The sequence below is a fragment of the Schistocerca piceifrons genome, chromosome 4 (genome assembly GCF_021461385.2).
Source record: "Schistocerca piceifrons isolate TAMUIC-IGC-003096 chromosome 4, iqSchPice1.1, whole genome shotgun sequence".
In the NCBI taxonomy this organism is placed as follows: domain Eukaryota; kingdom Metazoa; phylum Arthropoda; class Insecta; order Orthoptera; family Acrididae; genus Schistocerca; species Schistocerca piceifrons.
In genome coordinates this window covers 82,485,408-82,502,445 of record NC_060141.1, presented here as the reverse complement: position 1 = coordinate 82,502,445, position 17,038 = coordinate 82,485,408, and the positions used below count along the sequence as shown (strand labels likewise).

Below are 17,038 nucleotides of genomic sequence, written 5' to 3'. Positions count from 1 at the left end.
GTGGATGGTCATCAACCTGAAATGCCACACTACTATCAGCAGGGGTGCCAGGTCCCCCACCCCCAATAGTAACACAATCATAAATGCTTCAGTTTGTCCATGTAGTTATTTTCACTTTAGCAGCAAATGATAAGGCAAAGACATTGCTTACACTGGTTCCCCTCTTTTGTTGTATACATAACTCACAGAAGAAAAGAAACAAAGAGCAACTAAAGTAGAATAAATTACTCTGGCCTGAAACCTTAAAGAAAGAAGCCATGGTTTTCTGAAATCTGATCAATGCAGAATTCATAAACAAACAATAAATCCAGGTGGGTGAAATTTTATGTGATGAGCACATTATTTATTTTCATTCCAAGTCCAGTTACCATTCTAGACCTAGTCCTATACATTAAAATGCAACAGAGAGTATAAGCTGTGATACTGCTGTCTCTAGTAACAACAATTCATTCAAGTCCCTTGACCTTAATTTAGAAACAAACTGTCTTTCAATTCTTTACATATCTGTGGCATCTATAGCAGCACTATGTTAGGTATGAAGAATATTCAAACCTTTTTCAACCTGAAAGCAGTTCATATTTTTTTGAGTTTTCTAAGCGGAACTTTGACAGATGTTATTCATATTTCTTCAAGAACCCACTTGTTCGCATTCTTCAGAAACTCTTTCACAAGCAACAATATTAAATATTCCCTTCTTTTTATGTAGCCTATGCTTAATATTACAATTGGTTAGGATTTCACACACTATATTAGTATTTACGTATAGGTGTCCATGTGTCTTATAAGCAAGCTATTCTGCAGAAAAATGCATTTTTCCAGTGTCCATCCTCGTATTAGAATGTGTCCTTTGTGTTACTACACATGTGCTTGTGTGTCCTTTTCATATCTGACGTATTTTAGTGATACACATCCTTATGAGATAGCCAAATGCAATTGGCTCTTAGCACTATGGGACTTAACATAAGAGGTTGTCAGTCCCCTAGAACTTAGAGCTACTTAAACCTAACTAACCTAAGGACATCACACACATCCACACCTGAGGCAGGATTTGAACCTGCGACCGTAACGGTCGTGTGGTTCCAGACTGAAGCACCTAGAACCGCTCGGCCACAGCGGTCGGCCCAAATGCAATTGCCGAACTATTAAAGGCTATTAATATGGTAAGGAAAGTTCTGGCTGAATGTAAATAATTTAGGAGTAAAGGCGACAACTCATCAAATGCTGAAGGAGTAGCTGATGGCCAGGAGGGAGGCAGCAGGCATGAGAGATGAGAATGTGGGAGGGAGAGGCAGCAGATCCACAGGATAAGAATGTGACGCACTGTGCCCAATGAGTTCATGAGGTGCATGACAATGATGACACAAAGGAGTAGATTGGAAGGGGATGAATGGACAGACAGATGGGAGACTGCTAGGCAGAGGGTGTGGGTGCAGTGGGTTAGCAGAGATTGAGGCCAGGAGCATTCTTTGAGTAAAGGATATTTTGCAACAATAACTCCCATCTGTGTGGATCAGAAAATTTTGTGCTGCGGGAAGTATCTAGATGGCACTGTTCATCAAGCAGCTATTAAACTACGGAATGTTGTGCTCAGCAGCATGTCTTAAACTTCCTGCCACTGTACTTTGCCAGTTCACACTGTATCTAACTTCAACCTACCTATTTCCCCTTTTAAATTCTCTAACCTACCTACTTATACAATCACACAAACTAACAGTGCACACACTGCCCTATAGAATGAGAGTTTTCTTTTTATTGATGACAGCATCTGCCTGACTAGTCCCCACCTGGGGATCTCAACAGGGAATATGTTACACAAGAGGATACCATCATCATTTGAACCAAACAGTAGAGTTGCATATCCTCTGGAAAAATAACGGCTACAATTTCCCAATGCTATCAGCTGTTCATAATACCAACACAGCAAGGCCACATTTGCTAATGTGACAACGTGAGATCAATCAGCCACCAATGTTAGTCTGTGTGATCGGGTAGGTAGGTAGGTAGGTTAGAGAATTTAAAAGGGAAAATAGGTAGGTTGAAGTTAGATACAGTGTGAACTAGTAAAGTACAGTGGCAGGAAGTAGAGGACATGCTGCTGAGCGCGACATTCTGCAACCACTGAGGAGGCTGATTACACCACTACTTGTGATAAATCACTAGAAACAGTAGTAACTGTAAAATATTTAAGAGTAACAACCTTAAGCAAAATCATTAAATATAACAAGTGGCAGAAAAAGCAAATGTCTGACAGTTTTATTGGAAGAATCTTAAGGAAATGTAGGCTACAGTGTGAAAGCAGACAACCCCCCCCCCCCCCAAAAAAAAACTGCGTGCCATACTACTTAATGTATAAGACTCCAACAGGTATTTTGATGCATATTATGTACATGCATGGTAAATAAACTATGATAAATGCAAGGGAGTTCCTCTACTACATAACTGTTAGGCCTTCCAAAATGTTAGCGACCTTCAGCGGAAAAGGCGCAAAAAAACTTGTTCAATGTATACGTGAGTATTACTTGTCAGTTTGGGACTCTCACCAGGCAGTATTAATAGAAGGTATAGAAGATAAAATGAAGATCATATGTTCATTTAGTAAGCATGAAAGTGTTAAGAGATCTGTTCGACAATCAAGTCACCAACTCTATGAGACAGGTGTAGTGCATCACGGAGTAGGTAGCTGTTAAAAGTGTGTGTATATTCCATGCATAGTGGGGCAAAATGTTACTTAATTCTACATACACCTACACTATGCCAACTGACCTCAGACAGAGAAGCAGGGAAATAACAGCTACTAAATTCTTAAGTTATCAGGGACAAATTATGGGAAGTGAAATTTTATATCTACAACTTGTAAAGAAATCAGGCTACACTTATCACAAGAAAAGGACATGTAACTGAAGGTGTAGTTAAGACCTGAGTGGAACAATTAGTAAAGGAAAGTTTAAGGAGGAGAAAAAAAATTAAGTTTGCTGACTTAATTGTATCAGAGACTAAGAAGAGCAATGGAGTGGAATAGCTAGTGCATTGAAAAGATGTAGTAAGATGAATGTCAACAAAAGTAAAAGAAGTGTAAAGGGACTGCAGTTCATTATGGTGCGGAGTTTGAGTTGGTTGTTTTTGTAGATGTCGTCTTGTTGTGTTTGATGGCGTCCTCTCTCTCTCTCTCTCTGTGTGTCTGTGTGTGTGTGTGTGTGTGTGTGTGTGTGTGTGTGTGATGGCCGGCTGAAATTTGTTGGTGGTAAGTAATTTTTTTTTTTTGGGTCTATTTTTTATTTTTCTCGAGTTGTAATGTTTTGCGTATTTATTGTGTATTGAATGAGTTTTAATTTACGTAGGGACATTTGAGTTTTTAATTTTTGAAGTGTTGTGGTTTTGTTTTGGTTTTTCGTATTGTAGGTGTTGGTTTTTTCATATCAGTAGTTACAGTGGACCTATATAGGTCAAGGGAAATGACCAATTCCTATTTTCATATTTTTATATGTAGGTATAGGTGTTTTGGTACAGTCAGCTGTGGTTCAAGGGAAATGTCCGATTCCAATTTCCATAGTTTATTGCTGTGGGCATTGGTGTTTTGGTATCGTCATCTGCCATTGACCTATATTGGTCAAGGGAAGTGTCCGATTCCTGTAGATTTTTTTTTTTTTTTTTTTTTTTTTGTTCATCTTGTGTTTTTTTTTTTTTTTTTTGTTCATCTTGTGTTTTGGGATTGTGGTGTGTTTTTTTACTGTTATATTTAACTTGTCCCATCCCTAAAACCCCCAATTTCCCGCAGTTGCCCTGTCAATTTGATTGTATTTTTGGAGGGAGATGTTAGTGTCTCATTTATACCTATTTTCGTGTTTGTTCTCATGTGTATGTAGTGATATCATAGGCGTCATACTGGAGACGCTTAGAATAGCCATTTCCGCCATATTGATGATGTCGTGGGTCAAAGCAGACGAGTGGAATCGGACACTTACGTATTCCCCAAAACTAATACTGCAATTTGGGCAGCAAAATAACTAACAATAGCAGAACTAAAGAGGGTATACAATGCAGGCTTGCAATATCCAGAAACATCAAATATAACAGCATATATACATTTAAGTGTTTAGTTAGTCTTTTTTGCAGGAATGTTTGTTTGGAGTGTAACCTTACATGGAAGGAAATGTTAATTATAAATGATACAGAAAGGGAAAGAATAGAATCTTTTGAACCGTGATGTTACTACTGAACTGAACAGGGAGAAAAGAGTTTTATGATACGAAGTGACTGAAAGAATCGATAGGTTGATGAGACCCATCCTGAGACACCACAGTATAGTTCACTTGGCAGTGAAAGAAGAAGTGTTTTATATAAAAATGCCTGAAGTCTACATCAGGGACAGCAGCAGTCACAGTAGTGTTTCTCTACTGTTCATGGGTTGGAAATCCACCAGTTTCATGTAAGCAATAAGAAGCAGTGAAAGAGGCTATGAATTTCTAGTGTCAGAAATGAAACCATTCTCTTCTTATCTGTTTCATGAATACTTGATCTTCTCCGCAATATTTGTTACTAATTAAGAAGATGTGGTTAGGTTGGGATCTAATAGCACTGTTTGAATTGCTGTGAGTGAAAAGGAGTAGCAATTAAATTTACAACCTGGACGGTCACTGTCTCCCCCCTCCCCTCCAATGTGTTACGTTTTTATGACACTGTGGTGTATTGATGTGAAATGTGGCAATATTCCCTCATCCTTTGTATCTAGCTTCAAATCATGTTGGTTGTCCATGCTCTTTCACCACCAGCACAGAACTGGTAGCTGACACACTCCCTTTTTGTTCCCCTCATACCTCATGGCAAAGCTGACAACATTGCTGCTGTACGAAAATATGTATAAGTACACCACTGACCCTGACCTAGGCTTTTACTGGCAAAAAATGTTGGCATAGACCAAGATTGGCTGTAACAGGCAGGTTCAAGAGGTGCAGGCTATTGCAGTTAAGCGGGGATGAAGGGGCCTGCACACTAGCGTGGAGAGATGAATGAAACTAATCTTTCACTGAAAACAACAACAATATGGTAGCTTAAAAACAATCTCCCTTTCTAAGCATGAGGGGAGGTGAGAAAGAGTAGTGATGCCATAATGACACACCATCGGGCGACTTTCAGAGTATTTAAGTAGCTGTAGGATGTAGAATGAAAACAAGGTAATATGTGGTCCTATATTATGGCAGTCATCCATGGGCATAAATGAATTTGAACTCTGACCATGGTGGGAGAAGAGGTGCAAGAGAATATGCCCCGCCTACCTCTAACAGGCCTGGCAATGTAGGTCCATGTTCTGTGCATCTACAAAAGAGGAACTGACATATGGTATAGGGGTTGCTGATACCTTCTGGGGGCCACTCTCGAATCCCTTTATGGACCAGAAACAGTCTCTTCATTCATTTCCACATAAAAAAAGAAAGTAATGGGCAACACACTACACAAAGTAAAGCAGAGAATCAAGCAATTGTTCTGGAACGTTAGCAGTAGTAGTTCATGCCCAAGCTTTACTGTTCCTTATGCAAAAATAGTTGAAAGTCCCCCTATCCAAAACTGTCATAATATAGTAGCCATATGATTTTACCATCATTTTTTCCTTTTTGATCATTTTCAAATCTTTTTTCCTTTAATACAACTTTTCCTAGAACCAGTTAACTACTACATTAGCTTCATTCTTAAAATTTCTTCCAACAGTAATAGTTGTGGTACTAATGAAATAATACTTATGCTCTTGCATTTAGACAAACTGGCTCTGTTCTTTTCATAATTTCATTGTGATTCTTTCATCTACAGCTAGGAACAACTTACTGAAATACTACAAATTTTTTGCTATGGTAACAGTTACGCCCAGTACACCCTATAATCAAAAATGATCTACCGCTATCACCAAATGAGTCACTTACCAGTGTTATAGCTTCATTGATGACAATATCTCCGACAGCACACCAAGGAATAAAATGTGTCATCTCATGGCCACATCTATATGTGGTTGTAAGTTGTAATCCAAATGAACCAACAACCAGTAGAGCCTCTACAAAAATGGCATACGTAAAACGTGTTATCTTTCGGGCAACAATGTATTCAATGGCAACCTAAAGCTTTACAATAACTCTGTCAATTTTTTTGTTGGTATTTAGATGGCGTTAGTCACTTTTTTCGGAACTTATATCCGTATTTGAAAATAACTATAATCTTTTACTCACCAGATGTTACACTCCATAGCAAATTAAAAATAAGGCTGATTAATGCCAACCATAGTGCAACGACGAAGCAAATATCAAGATGAAAATGACTTTCGGTGAGGAGTACCAACACAATTACGGTTGTAAGGAGTACCTGATTTTTACTGGCTCCACGCAAATCACTTAATATGTATTCAAAGCACAAATCTGTTGCAGTGTGTTGTATTACGCTCAATCGAAGCTTCCTTCCGTATATATTTCGCTTCTCTCGCACGAATATAATTTGATGCTCTTTTCCTAACATTCGACTGGTAATAAATACAAATTCAATCTGATGCCTAATAAGTCACCGCCATCAACGTAAACCAAAACAAGCGTGCCCAAAGCAGTTCATACGTACAGATATTTTGCATCTATTGTTGTTTAGAATCGAACTTGCATTTATGTAAGTACTTGTTTTAGTTTACCAGAAGGGCAAGTTAATTAAAATAATATTACATTCAACATGATGTTTTGTAACAGTATCAGTATTATACAAAGTATATGAAAAAATAGCTGCAGTACAGATAGCAAATTTTATCGAAAAACATGATGTTATTCTCAAAAACCAATGAGGGTTCCAAAAAGGGAAAAGCACGATGAATGCAATTAATGAGTTCATTGAAAAAATCAGCTCATCATTAGACAAAAGCAGTAATGTGAAAGATATCTTTTGCGACTTTAGAAAGCCATTCGACTGAGTGAATCACGGCATCTACTCCATAATGTAGACGGGCAGGGCATCAGACAAAATGCCGTACAGTGGCTCAGGAGTTATCTGACAAACAGGAAGCAAAAGGTACCAATAACATCGAATACCACAAATTATGCATCTCAGTGCCTTTCACAAGGATTTCCTGAAGGCTCAATCGCAGGGACAATTTTGTTTATCTCTTACATAAATGATTTACCTCACAAAACCAGTGCCCAACCAATGAGGTTTGCCGACGATAAGTCAGTACTTATTGAAAAAGAAAACTTATGGGAAATGCTGGATGCTGTGATGACCACATTAAGCAACCTAGATATAAGCTTTCAACAAAATGGTCTTAAAATTAATATTTCCAAGACCCTATTTACTCAGTTTAAAACCAAACAATTAAAAATCAGTGACATCAGCATCGTACATAAATATTAATTCATTGAAGAAGCTCAGTCCATCAAATTCTGGTGAGTAAACTTGGACAAAAATCTAAGCTGGTCAGCACATATAGATTATTTAGTTATTCAGTAAACAGCCTTACTTTTGCACTGTAAATGCTGTCTGGTGTAACGGACATAAAAAGCAGGAAAGTGGTATAACTAGACTGGTTTAATTTTTGGGGGGAATTCAAGCCACATGTCACGACTCCTGCTACTTCAAAAAAGAATTGTTAGAAAAATGTGTGCTGCCTCTCGAAGAACATACAGGGACCTAAAAATGCAGCCTTTCTGTACATTGTACATGTCTGAGATTATCATCTTTTTACACAGTAATCCTGAGCTAACTGAAAAAAATATCAAAGATATGTACAACACTAGACACGAATAAAATTTCGTGCTTTCATCACATCACTTACAACTCAACCAACAGACACCCAAGAACATGGCAATGAAAGTCTGCAATAAACGCAAGGGTTGAGAGGTACTGTATGGAGATAGGTCCACTGAAGCGAAAACTGTATGATCTCCAGGTGGAAAAGTGCTACTAGTTCAAAAATGGTTCAGTTGGCTCTAAGCACAATAGGACTTAACATCTGAGGTCATCAGTCCCCTAGACTTAGAATTACTTATACCTAACTAACCTAAGGACATCACACACATCCATGCCTGAGGCAGGATTCAAACCTGCAACCATAGCAGTAGTTCCAGACTGATGCGCCTAGGACCGCTCAGGCACAGCAGCCGGCGTGCTATTAGTCAATTGAGAAATTCATAAATGATGAGATGATCTTTTGAACAGTATAACTATTTAATATCATTGTGTTGTTTATAAACTGTATGCAGAAAATAATATCTGAAAAATTTAGACACTAAGTATTAGTACATCACCAGAAAAACAGTTTAATAATATTACTGTGTTTAACATAAATCTGTGATGCTGAATTAGTGTTAGAAAATTATTTAAGTATATGTATCATGAACAAAATTCACATGTCTCTCGTACAATATGATCAGATGAAATGTAAAATATACGTTATGTGACAAATAAAATAAAAATAAAAATATGAATGTCAAATATGAAATATCGTCATCAGTAAAATGTGATGCTGAGCACATATTATGAGAACATGAGTTTGTCATAAACATTTATTTCTGTTAGGTGCACTTTTCTCTGTAAACAACTTTTTGCTGGGTGCAGTTTTACTTACTTTTTACTATAAGACATTGAGTCTCAGTGGTAGAGCCCATATTGTAGAGATATTTCTATTGCAAAATTTAAATTATTTCATCTTTCCTTCTCCTTCTGGCAATGGAATACAGTTCATCATTCTCAACAGCGCACGTATATCTTTACCAGTGCACCTGCAGTTTTTCATGTGAGTAGGGGAAAACATTTTCTACATTCACGTGATTTAGGAATTTGAGGACGTTGTTGTTTGCTCATCATTTCCTTCCACTTTCTACAGCTGACTTTTAGAACATGTTTTAAACACAAACAAGGTAACAGCGTCATTACAATAAAAGTTTTTCTTTACTTTCCTATTTTTGAATTTTGCCACCATTTACGTAGATCTACATCATATACCCACAAGCCACCTAATGGTGTGTAGCAGAAGGTACTTCTGGTACCACTAACTGATCCCCTTACATTATTCAACTTGCAAATGATGTGTGGGAAGAATGTCGGTAAGTGTTTGGCTCTAATTTCAGTTCAATAAATTTCTGTTGATTCCATAGTAGACCTAAGCCCTATTTTGTCAATTAACTGTTTCTCTACCATTAAAACTACCATGTGGATAATACAGCATGGTTATTATTGTGGCAACTGCAATGGCAATAAGAATGAATTTTAGAAAAATGGAGACTATCAGGATTGATTTTCGGACAAGCAAGACTTTCCCATGTAAATGAACTAAGCTGACGAACTTCTTTGTGAATTTTTGTCTGATATAATGTCTGAGCTTTAATGTTGATGTTACTTGTGCTAATGTGCTTGTTCAGATTTATGAATAATAAAGTAGTTACTGTGTGTTTAAATGGTGTTGATCGTACTTGTTTCAATCCCCTATGATAGTTAACTACAGAGGTGATCCTGACTTTCATTGATCCTTCATAACTTTCAGTTTTTTGACATTGGGCCAACAGGGCATATTTGCTCACAATGGTACATTTACATCACCAGGAAGAAGATGGAATTCTTTTATGAAGGAAGAATCAAATGGCAAACTTCACACCATCATTATGTCATCAATACAAGAACACTCAAATCAGAGAGGAAGTGAGGCAGTGACTATTAATTTCATGGGCCATAAGGCTAATGGTGGACCCATATGTGATTAAAATAATGCACAGCAACTGTGTTACAATGCAGATACCATCATTTATCAGGGTGCTATGTACAGCAAACCCTATGATTGGACACAGTTGGGACAGTTTTACATCAGCCAATGTTATTGTAAGTGACAACTGCACCAGAGTCTACCGTGCCAGTTCATAACCTGACGTTACCATTTGCTTCGCATAATACTGCAAGACAACTGAATACACACACAGAAAAAAGGGCTAACCCATAAATGTAAAAAATTAGAGATTGCCATCTGTTGCTGGGTACGGGAACTATGAAAACTGACATTGGTCCCACCCCTAAGTGACCAAAATTGACGTTGGTCTCACCTCTAAATATCACAAGGCTAGACCAATATTAATTTTGATAGTTCCTGTACCCAGCAACAAATGGCAACACTTGTCTGTAATCTTTTATTTTTGAGGGGTAGCCCATTTTTATGGACATGTCTTCAACTGGAGTAGCATGATGTGTGCTCCAACGATTCAATAGCACCCCTATTAACTGCACAGTCACATGAAATGTTCATCAGTTGTTCGAGCATGCCTTGAGCATGCCAGGAACTACTGTTGTACAAATCTGGAATCGTAATTCTTCCCCAACAATGGCAAGTGGGAACCATTCCAAAGTTATCAGCATTCCAGCCCTGCCACCCTCAGACTTGTTTTCAAATAACTGAATTCATTTTACAAAATTACAGACTATTGAACGATACACAGAAATTTATAGGAGTGATGAACAATTTAACCGAAAATTCTCATACCATTAGTGACATTATTGCTGCTCCACCTACTCTGAACAATTTTAATACATCAGGTTACCTCCCATTCAGAAAGCTGTTGCATGCAGTGACTGTTATACTGACTTGTAAATAATAGATTTCAGCTATCAGTCGTCCTTTTTAAATTTTATTGGCAGATCTAGATTTCAGCTAGAAACTAGCCATTCTCAATGCACTATAATTTTTTTATCAATGCATGTAATGTCTGTTGGCCAGGTTTCATCTACAATTCACTGGATGGTAGTATTCAATGAACTGTGGATGAAGCCCGACCAACAGGCATCACATGCATTGATCAAAACTGATAGTGCATTGAGAGTGGCTAGTTTCTAGCTGAAATCTAGATCTGCCAATAAAATTTAAAAACGGTGACTGATAGCTGAAATCTATTATTTACAATTTTGATACAGTAAATAAGGTCTTATTGTTAGGGCTGCCACAGACACCTGGACAACAAATATGCAAGTCCTTGTAAGATGAGGCTGTCAGAAGCAGAACACCATTTCAGCTATTGGGGCACATGAGAACATAGTAGAAACCCAATATATTTTCAGGTGACTCCTTATGGAGAATATGTCTGCTCAAGCTTCCACTGTCGCTGCAAACTACAATTATTTCAAGAAAGCGTGAGACAATAATTATAAAATTACACTTGGCTGATAGACTCCATGCAGTATTGCAATAAAATAAGGAAGTGGAGTTGTGCATAAGAAATATTACTAATACTATGCAAGGAGCCATGTTGCCACAGCAGGAGAGTAGTGTTTCCAGACAAGTACAAACACACAATAGCTCACATGAGGCTTTCAGTGTGCAATGTGAGGGATCATGGGATCCACAGATATGATGTTGAATGCCAATTAGCCAAGCTCTAGCAGAAACAAAGCAGCCGACTCCTCCCAATGACAGACCATTGACCCAAGGCTCTTGGCCTCGAATGGAAAGCATATCAGCACATCACATAATGGTGGCTCATCACCAATGGACACATGTTGGTTTCGTGAGAAATTCGGAGCAACAAACCTCAAATCTATTTCCCTTTTGCAATTTCACATATCAGCAACAACATACTAACATCGGTGTGATCAACGATAAGACTCAGGAGGAGTGAAACCTACAAAGTGAGAAGGAGAAGGATAACATTTCGTTTTTTAGCTCAAGAAGCTGAGGATTTACGTACGGGATAGAGTGTCTAGTCGCTGCTTCCTGGTAGACTCAGGTTCTGAAGTAAGCACCGTACCGTGGGAACATTACCGCTGAGGCAGAAACCAATAGGGACCTTGCCTCGTGCCATTAATGACACACCAGTATGTCATTAATAGATTTTGGATCGTGGCATACTTTCAATTGGAATTCTGTGATAGCAGATGTATCTGTGCTAATTATGTGGGCAGATTTTCTTTACCATCACAAACTTTCACTAGACTTAGCAAATGGAACGATTAGTTGTTCTATTATTCGACATGCAGTGCAGAGATGCATGGACAATTTGGGCGCAACATCAAGGCCAGATAAAAGAAGACAGTTGACAAAACTTAATTCGATAAAGAAGAGGATAACATCAAATTACAGGAGGTGGTACAGGTGAAAGCATTACTATTTTTTGTCGAGAAAATTCAGAATAACAGGAAGCAATAAAGAATCATTAAGAACAGGTGGACAGCATACAAAAGAGACTAGCAGCCTTGCAGCACCAGCAGTAGTAACCTCAACCACAAGTGGAGAAGCATATCGACACACTAGGTTGGAAGAGACAAAATACACTGGTCAGTGGAGTACAAGCCATGAAGATTTTACCGGGGTATGTAAGCAAAAGGAAACGTGTAATCAATACAAAATGCAGACAAAAAGCACTCGGAGATGTTGTTCAAGGGAAAAATCATTGCATTCATTGATTGCAAGGTCCCCCAGTCTGTGCAAAAGCAAGCAGATAGACATTGGACAGTTTAACTGTTTGTAAACGAACTTTTGCACTTAGGCATAGTTGGGACTTCTGCTAGTAACTGATCATCGCTGATCCATTTAGTACCCAAGAAGGACAGTTCTTATACATCATGTGGAGATTATAGGTCTCTTAATTAATGCATTGTACCAGAAGCTATCAGATAGATTATTACTGGTAAGACAGAGTTTTAGGAACCAGGTTTTAAATTGTAAAACATTTCCAGGGGCAGATGTGGACTCTGACCACAATCTATTGGTTATGACCTGTAGATTAAAACTGAATAAATTGCAAAAAGGTGGGAATTTAAGGAGAAGGGACCTGGATAAACTAAAAGAACCAGAGGTTGTACAGAGTTTCAGGGAGAGCATAAGGAAACAATTGACAGGAATGGGGGAAAGAAATACAGTAGAAGAAGAATGGGTAGCTCTGAGGGATGAAGTAGTGAAGGCAGCAGAGGATCAAGTAGGTAAAAAGACGAGGGCTAGTAGAAATCCTTGGGTAACAGAAGAAATATTGAATTTAATTGATGAAAGAAGAAAATATAAAAATGCAGTAAATGAAGTAGGCAAAAAGGAATACAAACGTCTCAAAAATGAGATCGACAGGAAGTGCAAAATGGCTAAGCAGGGATGGCTAGAGGACAAATGTAAGGATGCAGAGGCTTATCTCACTAGGGGTAGGATAGATACTGCCTACAGGAAAATTAAAGAGACCTTGGGAGAAAAGAGAACCACTTGTATGAATATCAAGAGCTCAGATGGAAACCCAGTTCCAAGCAAAGAAGGGAAAGCAGAAAGGTGGAAGGAGTATATAGAGGGTCTATACAAGGGCGATGTACTTGAGGACAATATTATGGAAATGGAAGAGGATGTAGATGAAGATGAAATGGGAGATACGATACTGCGTGAAGAGTTTGACAGAGCACTGAAAGACCTGAGTTGAAACAAGGCCCCGGGAGTAGACAACATTCCATTAGAACTACTGACAGCTTTGGGACAGCCAGTCCCGACAAAACTCTACCATCTGGTGAGCAAGATGTATGAGACAGGCGAAATAGCCTCAGACTTCAAGAAGAATATAATAATTCCAATCCCAAAGAAAGCAGGTGTTGACAGATGTGAAAATTACCGAACTATCTGTTTAATAAGTCACAGCTGAAAAATACTAACGTGAATTCTTTACAGACAAATGGAAAAACTGGTAGAAGCCGACCTCGGAGAAGATCAGTTTGGATTCTGCAGAAATATTGGAACACATGAGGCAATACTGACCTTACGACTTATCTTAGAAGAAAGATTAAGGAAAGGCAAACCTACGTTTCTAGCATTTGTAGACTTAGAGAAAGCTTTTGACAATGTTGATTGGAATACTCTCTTCCAAATTCTAAATGTGGCAGGGGTAAAATACAGGGAGCGAAAGGCTATTTACAATTTGTACAGAAATCAGATGGCAGTTATAAGAGTCGAGGGACGTGAAAGGGAAGCAGTGGTTGGGAAGGGAGTGAGACAGGGTTGTAGCCTGTCCCCGATGTTATTCAATCTGTATATTGAGCAAGCAGTAAAGGAAACAAAAGAAAAATTCGGAGTAGGTATTAAAATCCATGGGAAAGAAATAAAAACTTTGAGGTTCGCCGATGACATTGTAATTCTATCAGAGACAGCAAAGAACTTGGAAGAGCAGTTGAATGGAATGGACAGTGTCTCGAAAGGAGGATATAAGATGAACATCAACAAAAGCAAAACGAGGATAATGGAATGAAGTCGAATTAAGTTGGGTGATGCTGAGGGAATTAGATTAGGAAATGAGACACTTACAGTAGTAAAGGAGTTTTGCTATTTGGGGTGCAAAATAACTGATAATGGTCGAAGTAGAGAAGATATAAAATGTGGACTGGCAATGGCAAGGAAAGCGTTTCTGAAGAAGAGAAATTTGTTAAACATCGAGTATAGATTTAAGTGTCAGGAAGTCATTTCTGAAAGTATTTGTATGGAGTGTAGCCATGTATGGAAGTGAAACATGGACGATAAATAGTTTAGACAAGAAGAGAATAGAAGTTTTCGAAATGTGGTGCTACAGAAGAATGCTGAAGATTAGATGGGTAGATCACGTGACTAATGATGAAGTATTGAATAGAATTGGGGAGAAGAGGAGTATGTGGCACAACGTGACAAAAAGAAGGGACCGGTTAGTAGGTCATGTTCTGAGGCATCAAGGGATCACAAATTTAGCATTGGAGGGCAGCGTGGAGGGTAAAAATCGTAGAGGGAGACCAAGAGATGAATACACTAAGCAGATTAAGAAGGATGTGTGTTGTAGTAAGTACTGGGAGATGAAGAAGCTTGCACAGGATAGGGTAGCATGGAGAGCTGCATCAAACCAGTCTCAGTACTGAAGACCACAACAACAACACCAAATAAGTATCCTATTACCAAATCTTAGGCTTTTTCACATGCTCTGGCAGCTGTAAATATGCTTAGTGTGATTCATACGAATGGCTTGTGGACTAAAAAATGGAGACCAGTCACAGTAGAATTTCCGTTCTGTTTTTGTTATTTGGATGATATTCAGATTTTTTCAAAATCAGAGGAGGAGCATGAGACACAGTTAAAAATTATTTTTGATATTCTGAAGATACATGGTGTATCTGCGCCACCGTTAAGATAGGAAAAAGTTTGATTTAGTGCAACATTTCTGAGTGCACAAGTTACAGCAAGGCGTAGGCCTGTTGACAGTAAGTTATGCTTACCAGCGGTTGCGACGTAGAATGGAGGTCACAGGTCCGTAGAACCACTGAAAACAGTAAAAAAAGTGGTTTGCATGGCGCAAGTTACAGGCAGAAGGGGCCCACTGGCCCAACCTAGGTATTATGAGTACATGACTCAGAGTGTGCATTAGCAAAACAGAGGTGTACAGCTACTTATAAAGGGGCTGGTTTTCTAATGGGGGGCATTCAAGTGTGGCAGCTCTCCTGGTCGGTGGAGCACATCACATCACTGGGGCGTCAGCGTTCCAGTCCAAGGCGGGTCATTGGTTCGACCCTCTGAGGCTAATGTGGGGTCTGTAGCCAGCCAGCAGAGGACCACTCTACGGCTCACTACCATGGGCAGTCTTGTTGGCACCCAACACATGCCAGAGGCATCCCGAGGCGGGGGCTGCAGATTTGGCTGACAGATCACAGGTGCTTGTTGTCGCCGTGATTTTAACCACGTAGCAAAGAAGCACGCAGCGATGCTGAGGCAACAGGGTTGGAGGCCACTGAGTCGGCTGCCGGTGCATCCTGACGTTGTCAAAACTCCACGGCTGTACACGGCCGGCATGCCGCAGTACGTTGCATGGGTTGCTGAGGTAGGCTTTGCGTGCCAAGCTGTTTTGCAGACAGTGGGGTGGCGTCCTTGCCATCGCGGGACCCTGTTACACAGAGAGGAACACGGCACTGTAGCTGGGAATAATAAAACACTTGAAGGTCATGGCCAATTTTCAATATGGCGCATCATGACAGTTTCCACCCACATTCAATATTCCTCCAATGCACACCAACATCTAAATTTGGCAGTGATGGCTACAATGGTGTTGTGGTCAATGAAGAGAAGTGGCAACTTCAGTGGTAACCTTTTTGGGTCATTCTGTAACTACATCTGATATTAGACCCATAGCTGATAGGATTGAAACTATCTGCTCCATGCCTAGACCTACAACCTTCAAAGAGCTGTGACGGTTTATTGGTACAGTCAACTTTTACAGGAGACATTTTCCTCAAGCAGTGCAGTTGCAGGCACTTTTGACAGGTACCTTTCTGGGGAAAGATAATTGCGGGAGGTGTGCGCTGAAATGGACAGTTAGTATGCAATAGGCTATCGAGTAGATCAATACAACTTAGAACAGCCAGTTACATTAGCATATCCAGTACAGGATGCCCCACTAATTGTGACAGCAGAAGTGTGTGACTTCGCGTTTGGAGCTATTTTGCATCAGATAATCAATGGAAAACCTTAACCACTGAGATTCTTTCCAAAAGCACTAAATGCAGCTCAGCTCAGATGGATGGTGTTTGACAGGGTATTGCTTGCACTTTATGAGACAGTAAGGTACTCTAACGCAGATATCGAAAGATGACAATCCACAGTTCACCTTCTCCTGGTGGTTGTGATAAGGAATCCTAGTAAAAACTGTCTTCCTCGGCGTTTTCGGAATTTCGATTTGATCAGCCAATTCTCGATGGATGTGGTGCACATTAGAGGGGCGGATAATATTATTGTGGACTACCATTCCAGAATAAATTCACTGTTAATATGCTTCGACTGCGACGAGATTGCAGCAGTCCAAGAAAACAACGAGGAGGTCCAACAGTTGTTACAAAACGACCCGAGTCTGCAATTTGAACCCAGGCAAATGACTGATACAGCAGACATGTTATAGTGTGATACATGACAAGGACACTCCAGACCGTTGGTCCCTAAACATTATAGACTAGGGGGTTTCCAAACATTTTAGCCTAAGGACCATATTAGCTCTTCCACTAAGCCCCAAGGGCCAAGAAATAGCTACAGCCTGTCAACAAAATTCCTCTGGGCTATTGAGCACATTGCTAATATATA

General features: G+C 39.3%; 1 protein-coding gene across 1 annotated transcript in view; it reads right to left on the bottom strand.

The window, feature by feature from the left end:
• LOC124794905 overlaps positions 1-6,560 on the bottom strand; it is a 175,112-nt gene extending 168,552 nt beyond the window's left edge. The window contains exons 1-2 of the mRNA XM_047258605.1: positions 6,213-6,560; positions 5,913-6,040 (exon numbers count right to left, since the gene is read on the bottom strand). The gene's annotated coding sequence lies outside the window, so the exon portion shown is untranslated. The remainder of the gene's footprint in view (positions 1-5,912; positions 6,041-6,212) is intronic.
• Positions 6,561-17,038: the final 10,478 nt, after the last annotated feature.